Raw genomic sequence first — 11,074 nt, forward strand, 5'->3', positions numbered from 1 at the left:
CACCCACGTCTTCTGGAGCAGGAAATGGATTCTCTATGGAGCGGTGCCAGACCCAAATCGCAGAGTGCAATTTTTTTTTGCACTCGCAGATTCGTCTGGTCCCAGGCTACCGCATAGTAACCTTGTAGATCTGATGATTTCACTGTTTTGAAAGTGATCGTGGTTAAGTCTGTCTGTGGGTTTTGTAAATAATATTTAACCAATGGAAAGTAGTATTAAACTAAATAATAACTACACTGAATCCATTGGAAAACATGGTTCTCCCCCCCCCTCTCTATTTCCTGAAAAGTGAGCGGTTTTGGACATGCAAGGTTTTCCACCCGACGACAACGAGGATGTGACAGGTGAAAAACATTAGCAATAGAAAATGGTCTGAGAGAGAGCTAACACACCGCTCACACAGACAGAGCCCATTACCCCCCGAGAAAGAATCCCATCATGAGTTCACCACTAGAGCACTTTGACATTGAACGCTCGCCTGTCCTCTCCGGCTCTCTCCCTCCCTCCCTCTCTCCCACACACACACACACACACACACACACACACACACACACACACACACACACACACACACACACACACACACACACACACACACACACACACACACACTTATTGTCTCTTTCTGTCTCACTCCGTCTCTCTCTCTCTCTCTCTCTCTATGAAACGCACACAATCTCCTTCTAAGAACCGGCCCCCCGAAATAAAGATGAGTGACTGCCGAAGCCGGTGATGTCACCGGCCACATTTGTCCTCGTCACTGTGGAAGAGCTCTGTGCTGCGGCCAGGGTGTCCTTGAGACAGCATGGCTGTGTGGTGACAAGAGGCATGGGGCTGGGCACGACCGGGACCCCCCTGCTGCAATAGACCCCCTACCCAGTGGTGGTGGAATGTAACTAAGTACATGTACTCAAAGTACTGGACTTAAAGGAATAGTTCACCCAAACAATTATTTATTTTCTATCAATAATATACACCCCATGAAGTCTTGAATTCATGGAGATTTGTTTTGTTTTTGACGCATTCCTGAGCCAATAATTTGATGACCAGGTGTATCTTTGAGTCTCCTACCGGATACATTAGAATCTTTCTGCCGGTAATCAAATTATTGGCTTAGGAATGCGACAAAAACAAAAAATATCCATGAATTCAATGCTTCATGGGGTATGTAATTGATAGAAAAGAAGATGTTTTGTGGGTGAACTATTCCTTTAAGTACAATGCTCAGTTAATACTGTATACACCTGCTCCACTTACATCTCAGAGTCAGAGGTAAACGTTGTACCTTTTCACTCCACTGCAAATATTTGAAAACTTTAATTACAAGTTACTTTATACTAGGCTATTTGAATAGCAGATCTAAAAGCTATTGATATTTGACCAAATATGAGTACTTTTACTTTGGTACTGTCAGTATATTGGGATGCCAACCAATGCTTGCTCAAGTAAAAATGTTGAATACAAGCTTTTGTACTCGTAACAAAAGTATTTCTACATAACTGTGGTATTGCTACTTTTACATAATATGTACCAAATCAGAGTATTTAGTTCTTCCACCACCGTCCTTGAGACAAGCTGATATATACCGTATGAGAGGCAGGCTGCCTATATGGGCTGGTCCGGGCCCAACCCCTCCTCCCCTGCAATAGACCCTAACACCACCCCACCCCACCCACCTAACCCCACCCCACCCCCACCCATTCCATTGCTGTCCCTGCTCCGGCCCCCATGCTGCTCCATCAGTGTCAGAAACCCTCCAGGCAGGAAGCTAAGGATGGCGGGCAGTTAGCCCCCTCGTGGCAAATTATCATTCTCTTTTAAAAGAGACCCGGAACATCACACTATACCTATGAGCTAGCAAGATAGGATAGCTGCCCGGACAGAGCTGCTTTAAAGCAGATGTTCTCCAAGTGGGCTGGGGTGGGGGGGGGGGGAGGGGTGTCCGGGGATGAGTGAAGGGGTTCCAGGGGTCCATGGGGCAAAATTTGTTAATGTATTGTAGCATCAAAATCAGTTTAATTACTTTATCCCTATAGGCCTGTATAGGCTATTTGAAAATTGCTGCTCTACAAGCTCACAACGCATGCTGCGTTGTGAGCTTGTAGATCTGCTATTTTCAATGAATAATTGTTAAAAAATGTGAATATTTCTCAGGGGCTCAGGAGGTAGAGTGGCTGCTTAGGGAAACAGGAGAAGGTGCCCGGGTTCCCCCTGCAGGATAGTGTCAAAGTGTCCTTGAGCAAGGCACTGAGAAGGTGTGTGTGTGTGTGTGTGTGTGTGTGTGTGTGTGTGTGTGTGTGTGTGTGTGTGTGTGTGTGTGTGTGTGTGTGTGTGTGTGTGTGTGTGTGTGTGTGTGTGTGTGAATGTAATAGGCCTACACATGTAAGCACTTTGAATGAAAAGGCACATTTTTACCATTTACCAATTTACCAATGTCTTCTTGATGTATTTTAAATGTGTTTTTCCCCCAATACCCTGTATCCATCCTTATTGTTTGTTTTTGCAAATATAGCCAGACAGAGTGGTAGAGAGAGAGAGAGAGAGAGAGAGAGAGAGAGAGAGAGAGAGAGAGAGAGAGAGAGAGAGAGAGAGAGAGAGAGGGTCACAGCATGAGCAGTGACTGATTCTATCAGATGCTCTTGCTCCAGCTTTAGGAACTCTTGCCCTCCCTCTGGGCAGTTCAGCCTTGCTTGACTGGCTGAGGAGAGAGAGTTGCGTGCTTGCTTGGGCGCGTGTGCGTGCGTGCGTGCGTGTCGGGAGGAGAGACATTGTTCCTTGACGTCACCGCTGTAGAGCCACCACCACCACTCACTGCTGCCTCTGCTCAGCGTTGCCATACTTTGTGAGAGAAATAAGCAACCAGAGGTCTAGGGAAACAAGCCCAAAAGAAGCAACTTAGGTCACATCACATGAGCACTCTTTTTTGTGTGAAAATAACTGATCTACAATCTCACCACCACCAGATCTGTGTGCTTGTAGATCTGCTATTTTCTAACTCTCTTTTTTTAGTTTTTTTTTAATACATTCTAACACAAATGCTCCCCTGGGCACAAAACATTTTCATGAAAATATTTGATTGATTGATGTACTTTATTTAGTAAGACATGAGAACATCAGTACATGGAAGTACAAATTCACAATACAAGGTCTAGCCTACTAATTTGATATTTAATATTTGAGAACCTCTGGTTTAAATAATAATATGAAATGGAAACAAGCCAAATAAGCAACTACACCTTAGAAACAAGCCCCCCCAAAAAAACGCAACCCGCAACTAACTATTTACAAGCAACTTTACAGAAAACGATGCCCAAAGTCGCTTATAATAAGCGGACATGGCAACCCTGGCTGCTCGTCTCAAACATGTCTTTGTTATTCCGAGGCTTCCATCGCAGAGCGGTGATCCGCAAAACACGGAGCCTGATAGAGAGAGAGAGAGAGAGAGAGAGAGAGAGAGAGAGAGAGAGAGAGAGAGAGAGAGAGAGAGAGAGAGAGAGAGAGAGAGAGAGAGAGAGAGAGAGAGAGACACACACACATTTGGTGACATGTCATTGGTGGTGTTAGTACATAATGAATTAATAAGATAAATAAACACATGATTAAATAAATACATTCTTAAATAAATAAATAGTGAAACAAACTCTGCAATTTTCACTATTTCTTAAGTGTTGTATTTATTTTTTGTTTCTGAAATCTGTATTTTTTAAATAACATTAAAAATACATATATCCATAGAAAACGTACAAAAGGGGGATATTTACCCGTGACCCATAAAAATGCTTAGAGAGAGAGAGAGAGGGGGGGGGGGGGGGGGTTGCCAATGTCACACAGAAGATAAAAGTAAAGTCAAATAAATAATGATGATGAAATAATCAAAAACAACATAGCAATTCTGTACTGTCTGTGTGTTATTTATTATTCATATTTTAAATAAAATATAAGAAGAACAGAAAGAAGAATTTATATTTTATTGAACGTATGCTCAAACGTTAATAGCTATACTGGATTATATAAAACCATACAAACCGCATAAAACATATACTATAATAGGCTAATTACTGTTTGTGGTCTTCATGGTCTCAAAGTGTCGGTCTGGGGACACCCAGGGGTCCTTGGGTGTGTTCCAGGGGGCCCCCAGCGAAATGTGTTAATATTGCATCAGAATCAGTATATAGGCATAGAGGTGGTGTTTACCTGCAGAAACACACTGCCCTCTCGCCAGTGGTTGTAAAGTAACCAAGTATATTTACTTAAGTACTGTACTTAATTACAATTTTGAGGTATTTGTACTTTACTTGAGTATTTCCAATTTCCAATACTTTTACTTCTACTCCACTACATCTCAGAGGCAAATATTGTACTTTCACTCCACTACAATTATTTGAAAACTTTAGTTACTATGGTGGTAGTTACTTTGAAGATTTTTATTATAATTACAAAACATACATTAACCACTTCAGCCCTATATACATTTCAGCCATTTGAAAACAGCCGATCTACAAGCTCACAATGCGTCGCATCGCAACGCATTGTAGATCTGCTATTTTCAAAATATTTTCATACAGAACTTGAAATGGGACATTCTGCATAATGAGTACTTTTACTTTTGACACTTAAAGTACATTTTGAATGCCGGACTTTAACTTGTAACTCTATATTGCAGTATTGATACTTTTACTTAAGTAAAAAATGAGAGCACTTTTCCCACTGCCTCTCGCTGTATTTTGGTATTTTTCAATGTTTGTTTTGGTAGACGGGGATGTTTTGGGGCAACCAAAACAAACATTGAAAACACCAAAATACAGCCAGAGGGCGGTGAGTTTCTGCAGGTAAACACCACACTACTCTCTATAGACGAATCCACAGACGCGCTGCCTGTAGCTGCCTGTAGGCGGCCATTGCTGCGGTGTCGCGTCCGCGGAGCGTTGACACCGCAGCAATGGCTGCGCCCAGGGCAGCGCTCCGTGGATTCGTGTATACTGCTGGTATAGAGGGAAATGACGGGTAAAAAAAATACACATATTTATTGTTTTATTACGTAAAGACAGGGCAAAGTTACATACTATGCCTTTAACCACGTAAACTATTTGAAAATAGCAGATCTACAAGCTTACCACGCATCATGATGCGACACGTTGTGAGCTTGTAGATCTGCTATTTTCAAACAAATCTTGAAAAGAAATCGATCGCAAATCTTGTATGGGGAGGTCCCTGGCAGAAAATATTTTCAGATGGGGGGGGGGGGTTAATGCAGCCAAAAACACCCTTTAACAGTCTGCGCAACCAATTGGTAAAGCACATTTTAAGTCACTAAGTCTCATTGAAAACATTGCTGAACTTAACTCAACCTGATTGAGCCCTTTCTACCATTTGGTTGAGGTATCTTATGGCAAAAAAAGGTCCACCAGATGTCACTGTTTCCCGGTCACATGGATTCTCAGGTAGCCACTTTTTAGGAAGTGAAAATCAATTAAGCCACTCCTGAAAGGTGGGCTTTTTTGGTTGAAATTTCAGAGGTAAGATAATTTTTCTTGTCATATTATCATCTCAGAGGTGTTACTGAACCTGATTATGTAACTTGATACAATTTAAAAAAATCTAATAATGGTCTAATAATTTTCTGAAAACATGCTCTACCAAACGGGTTGTTTGTCACTTTATGGTAAAAGTAGTGAAGCTAAACTAAAGTAATTAAAATGTACTATTTGCTATGGATAAATAGGGCTTCTGCTAATTCAGTGTTGTTAATATAATACATATAATGTTATTTCATTATATTTATGTTGAAAAAAAATTATTAGTATGATTTTATTCCCATCTAAAAAAACATGCTCAACCAAATGGTTGAATTGTCATTTAGTGGTAAAGGCAGTGGTGCTGAAATAATAAATGGACCAATTTGATGATCTGAGTGATGAAGAAGATGACCAAACAGATGATGCTGATCAACTCTCACAAGCAGAAGAGACTGGGGAACATTATGGGAGACATTGATCTTTCTGACATTCTGGTACAAGACCCCAGGCCCAGCCAAGTCGAGGCGATGGTACTTTCCCCTGTTTGGATACATCCTAAACCTGTTTATCTCAAATTCCTCGCTGGTCTACAAGTGGGATTGTGTTCTACTGAACGGGAAACCAATGTCTCTCAAAAGGTTCTGGCTGGCAATTGTCCACAGTTTGAAGCAAGTCAACAAACCAGCATTCATAGTTGGTTAGCCATCATCTTCCTCTCCACCACAGGTGCCTTTTCAGAAGAAACGCTAAACAAGACCATCACAACCACAACCAGATGTGCACTATGACAACTGTGGACATTGACCACTTCGCTGTGACAAGCAGGGACAACGCATACTCTGTCCAAAGGGTGTGTCCAGATGAAGGTGCCAGAAATGCATGGTTTTCCTGTGTTTTAATCCAAAATGGAAATGCTTCGTAGCGTACCACCAGATAAGACAGTGTATCTAATACCCCAAAACATTTGCGCTGTTGCACCACACTCAAATCAGGCACCCAACAGCCATATTGGAAAAACTTTGGGCCCCTTCCAAAGATACTAATGAAGGCTCTGTTCCATTCTGGTCAAACAGAGTCAGGGTGCTGATATTGTGCATGTTGGCTCACTGGAAACACTCTGCTACACCAGTGGGTCTCAGAGTGTGCCTGGGACCCTCATGGTTTATTGAGAGGGTTCCAAATGGCCCGTTACAGGTGTGTAATACTGACAGTGTACAAATAAGGGTACATTTGGTTCCATTTGTACTCTCTCAAAGTTTTGAGGGTCCTTGAAATTAAAACGTTTTAGAACCACTGTGCTACACTAAATGGACCAGAGCCTTCATTAGCATCATTGGTAATGCCTGTGAAGCAAGTAAGGAAGAGGCCCAATTTCTTTCAAATATGTCTGCTGTGCATAGAGCCTATTAGTTTGGACTCAGGCCAGGTGTGATTGCCTAAATCAGCCACCACCCACACCACACTGGTTTATTTCTACATAGGCTTGCACTTTTGAATGTATTTTGATACATTCCCTATGATAATGTATTTTGTTTTTGTTGATTATTTACATTTCCAACTTGTATACATAGTCATGTTCATAGACAGAGATATGTTTGAATAGAAATATCTATATTTCTCAGTGAATGCATATAAATCAATGTTAATGCATGAAACTTTTACCATTACCATAAAGTGACATCTCAACCGTTTGGTAGAGGCCTATATTTGGAAAGCTGTTGGGTCTGTTAAAGAAATTATAATTGATTGTTGTTACTATTGCCCCAAATAAATAAAAAATGCAAAGAAATAATTTTTCCAATGCTTTTTTCTTGGGGTGACCTTTAAAGGGTTAAAGGGATAGTTCACCCCAAAATGAAAAAAATAATTCTCTCAATTAGTGACCCCATGGAGACTTGAATTCATGGATATTCTTTTGTTTTTGTCACATTCCTAAGCCAATAATTTGATGACCGGCAGCGGTTCCGGTAGGAGACACAAAGAGTCTACTTTGTGTCTCTTTGTGTCATCACATTATTGGCTTAGAAATGCGACAAAAAAAAAAACATATCCATGAATTCAAGTCTCCGTGGGGTGACTAATCAATAGGAAAAAAAAAATGTTTGGGTGAACTATCCCTTTAATTTGACATGACAATCTTTGAGAACCACACTGAGGCTACAGAAAGCAAACAAAAACAAAAAAAACAAGTAGCCATGGATGTGAACTCCACTCCGGTCCATTCCAGTTTAATATAGACTGCTGTCAGTTTAAAAAGCTGCATCCGTCCAGTCAACGTGCATTACAATTACATCAAGGGTTCCCAAACCTTTTAGGCCGTGACCCCCCAAAATAATCATATTTTGAACTGGGGAGCCCCCAAAATAATCACATTTGAACTGGGGAGCCCCAAAAATAATCATATTTGAACTGGGGACCCCCCCCACCCTGACAAGCACCTGGAATTGTATTACATTTAGTTTGACTTCATGGTTTGTTTACTGTTGAGTGATAAAAACAATGTTGCACATTAAGCTAATCATATGTGGGACCAAACTGGGGGTCCGGAGTCCCGACCCCCAGTTTGGAAACCACTGCATTAAAGGAGTAGTTCACCCCCAAAAAATACTTATTTTCTATCAATTACACACCCTGTGAAGCCTTGAATTCGTGGAGATGTTTTTGTTTTCGTCGCATTCCTGAGCCAATAATTTGATGACCAGTGGAGTCCGACTCAATTGAGTCTCCTACTGACCAGCCACCCCGTCATCAAAGTATTGCCTCAGAAATGCGACAAAAACTAAAACAAGATATGACACAGTCATATTATACCAGGTTGCTTATTTCTCTCACTAAACATGGCAACGTTTTTAGATCCCATATTCTGAGAGGACATTGAGCAACAGCGCCACTTACCGTAGGGTTACATACAGTGGCGTCGTCTTTAGATCCCATATTCTGAGAGTACATTGAGCCCTCATTGGCAAAAAAAACTGCCAATGAGGAAAAAGTCACGCAAAAGTCACTACTAGCTAGAGTGTATCTATAGACCCACCTGTTTCCGCGGGAATTTACTGGAGCAAAAATCCTGTGTGGGAAACATCCTGCGGACGGACCGAAAGCAGGAAGTAGCGGCTCAGTGTGTTTACATTTGCCAGCAGAACGTAGCTGTACTGCGAACGGGCCTTTTGCATGTAGTTGAAGCGCAAGAGGGCGGGGGGGGAGAGAGTCAGCGCACTGAAGTCAAGGCACAGACTACTGTGTTGTTGACGGACAACGGATGCACGCTTATGAGAAACAACACAAATAAAACCTGGCAAAACAGTTGCGTGCATTAGCGCAAGATGAGGATAAATGAAACTCAGTCTAAATGTCCAGCAACTACTACCAATACTTTTGTATTTGAAACCTTACATTTCTCTAAATATTATAAACTCTTAGGACAGCCTAATACAAATATAATTTATGAAAAGGCTACTATAGGCTACAGTGAAGTCGGACTGAATGACTGAAACGTTTTTTCTTTTTTAACTCTCTTGGTGATTATCTGGCACAGTAGTTGTGGATTAGCAAACTGGACATTAATGTTTCCTTTTCGCGTGCGAATTACTGGACATTTAGACTGAATGTTTCCTTTACCCTCATCTTGCACTAATGCACGCAACTGTTTTGCCATGTTTTATTTGTGTTGTTTCTCATAATAAGCGTGCATCCGTTGTCTGTCAACAACACAGTAGTCTGTAGTGTGCCTTGACTTCAGTGCGCTGACTCTCTCCCCATGCACCGCCCCCCCGCCCCCTTGCGCTTCAACTACATGCCCGTTCGCCAGCTGCGAACGAGCTACGTTCTGCTGGCAAATGTAAACACACTGAGCCGCTACTTTCTACTTCCGGTCCCCCCGCAGGAAGTTTCCCACACATCAGGAAACTACCCGCGGAAACAGGTGGATAGACGAATCCACAGACACGCTGCCTGTAGCTGCCTGTAGGCGGCCATTGCTGCGGTGTCGCGGTGCGGAGCGCTCCGTTGACACCGCAGCTATGGCTGCCTACAGGCAGCGCGTCTGTGGATTCGTCTATAGACCAGGTCTGCAACCCGGTAAGGTCGTCTTTAGATCCCAATATTCTGAGAGTACATTGAGCCCTCATTGGCTAAAAGAAACTGCCAATGAGGAAAAAGTCACTACTAGCTAGAGTGTATCTATAGACCAGGTCTGCAACCTGGTAAAAATTCTTTTCATGGGGTGTGTAATTGATAGAAAATAAGACATGTTTGGGTGAACTACTCCTTTAGACATTACATTACAGCGGTCCGTCGCAGCCAGTGGCTCCCCTCCGTGGACTCCGGGACGCGCTTTGACAGCAGCCAGCGAGCATGGCTCTGTGGTAACTGAATAGCCAGTGTAATTTGACACTTCAACTTGCCGTGCTCCACGGTAGTTGATTCACTCACTCACACACACACACACACACACACACACATACACACACATACAGTCTCTACCTCTCTCTCTCTCTCTACCTCTCTCTCTCTCTCTCTCTCTCTCTCTGGGCGCTCATGTCGTCTTTGTGAACTGGGTAGGCTACGATCGCAGGCAGCACACACACATCACACACACACACACGCCACACACACACACACACACACACACACACACACACACATACACTGTAAACACGAGGTTTTTTTGGTGACTACAAAAAGCGGATTTCCTCCCCGTTCCGTTCCGTGGAGGTTCTTCCAAAAAAATCTTAAAGTAAGTTCCAGTTCGCAGCCTTGTTTTTGTTTTATTCTGATATATTCATGATCGCTGGTGTGTGTGTTTGGTGCTGCTGCACACACACAGACAGACAGAGGGCTTTGGATTGAATGTGTGTGCATGTGTGTGTTACTATGAATGTATGCGTATGCGTATGCGTGTGACGTGTGTGTGTGAGTGCTGATTGCTTTGCTTCTATATCTTGCGATGGGTTTGTCTCTGGACACACACACACACACACACACACACAGAGGAGGACCAGTACTAACAATAGGCTGACCTCCCAGAACCTCTGATATTTATCCACAAATAAACTCGGATCATGCCTCCACCGTACGGTGGAGGCATGATCCGAGTTTATTTGTGGATAAATATCAGAGGACCAGTACGTTCGAGTCCAGAACGTGTCCAGTAGCCTGGACACAGTGGACTGGACACGTTCTGGACTCGATCGTTCTGCGTTAAATCTCTGCAACGAGAAGAAGGGGTCAAACGGTGCGTAATTTTACGCAGCGTGATTTCCCAAGCCTTTACATGCTATAGTGTTTATTTCCTCTGATAATCGATGTCGCCTTTTGCTTGTTTAAATGCGGCACTTTAGTATACACAGTCCTATAGCCTTGGATCAGGAGGAGTCAAGACTATGGTGTGTTTGATCGAGTCTGACTTTAAAAGTCAGACTCGATCAAACACATCTATGATGGTCTGTCTATGATGGTGTATGATGGTGGTCTTGATGGTCTATGATTGGTCTTGATCCAAGGCTTATTTCCTCTGATAACCAATGTCGCCTTTCGCTTGTTTAAATGCGGCACTTAGC

The sequence above is a fragment of the Gymnoscopelus braueri genome, assembly GCF_963280865.1.
Source record: "Gymnoscopelus braueri genome assembly, chromosome: 14".
Taxonomy (NCBI): Eukaryota; Metazoa; Chordata; class Actinopteri; order Myctophiformes; family Myctophidae; genus Gymnoscopelus; species Gymnoscopelus braueri.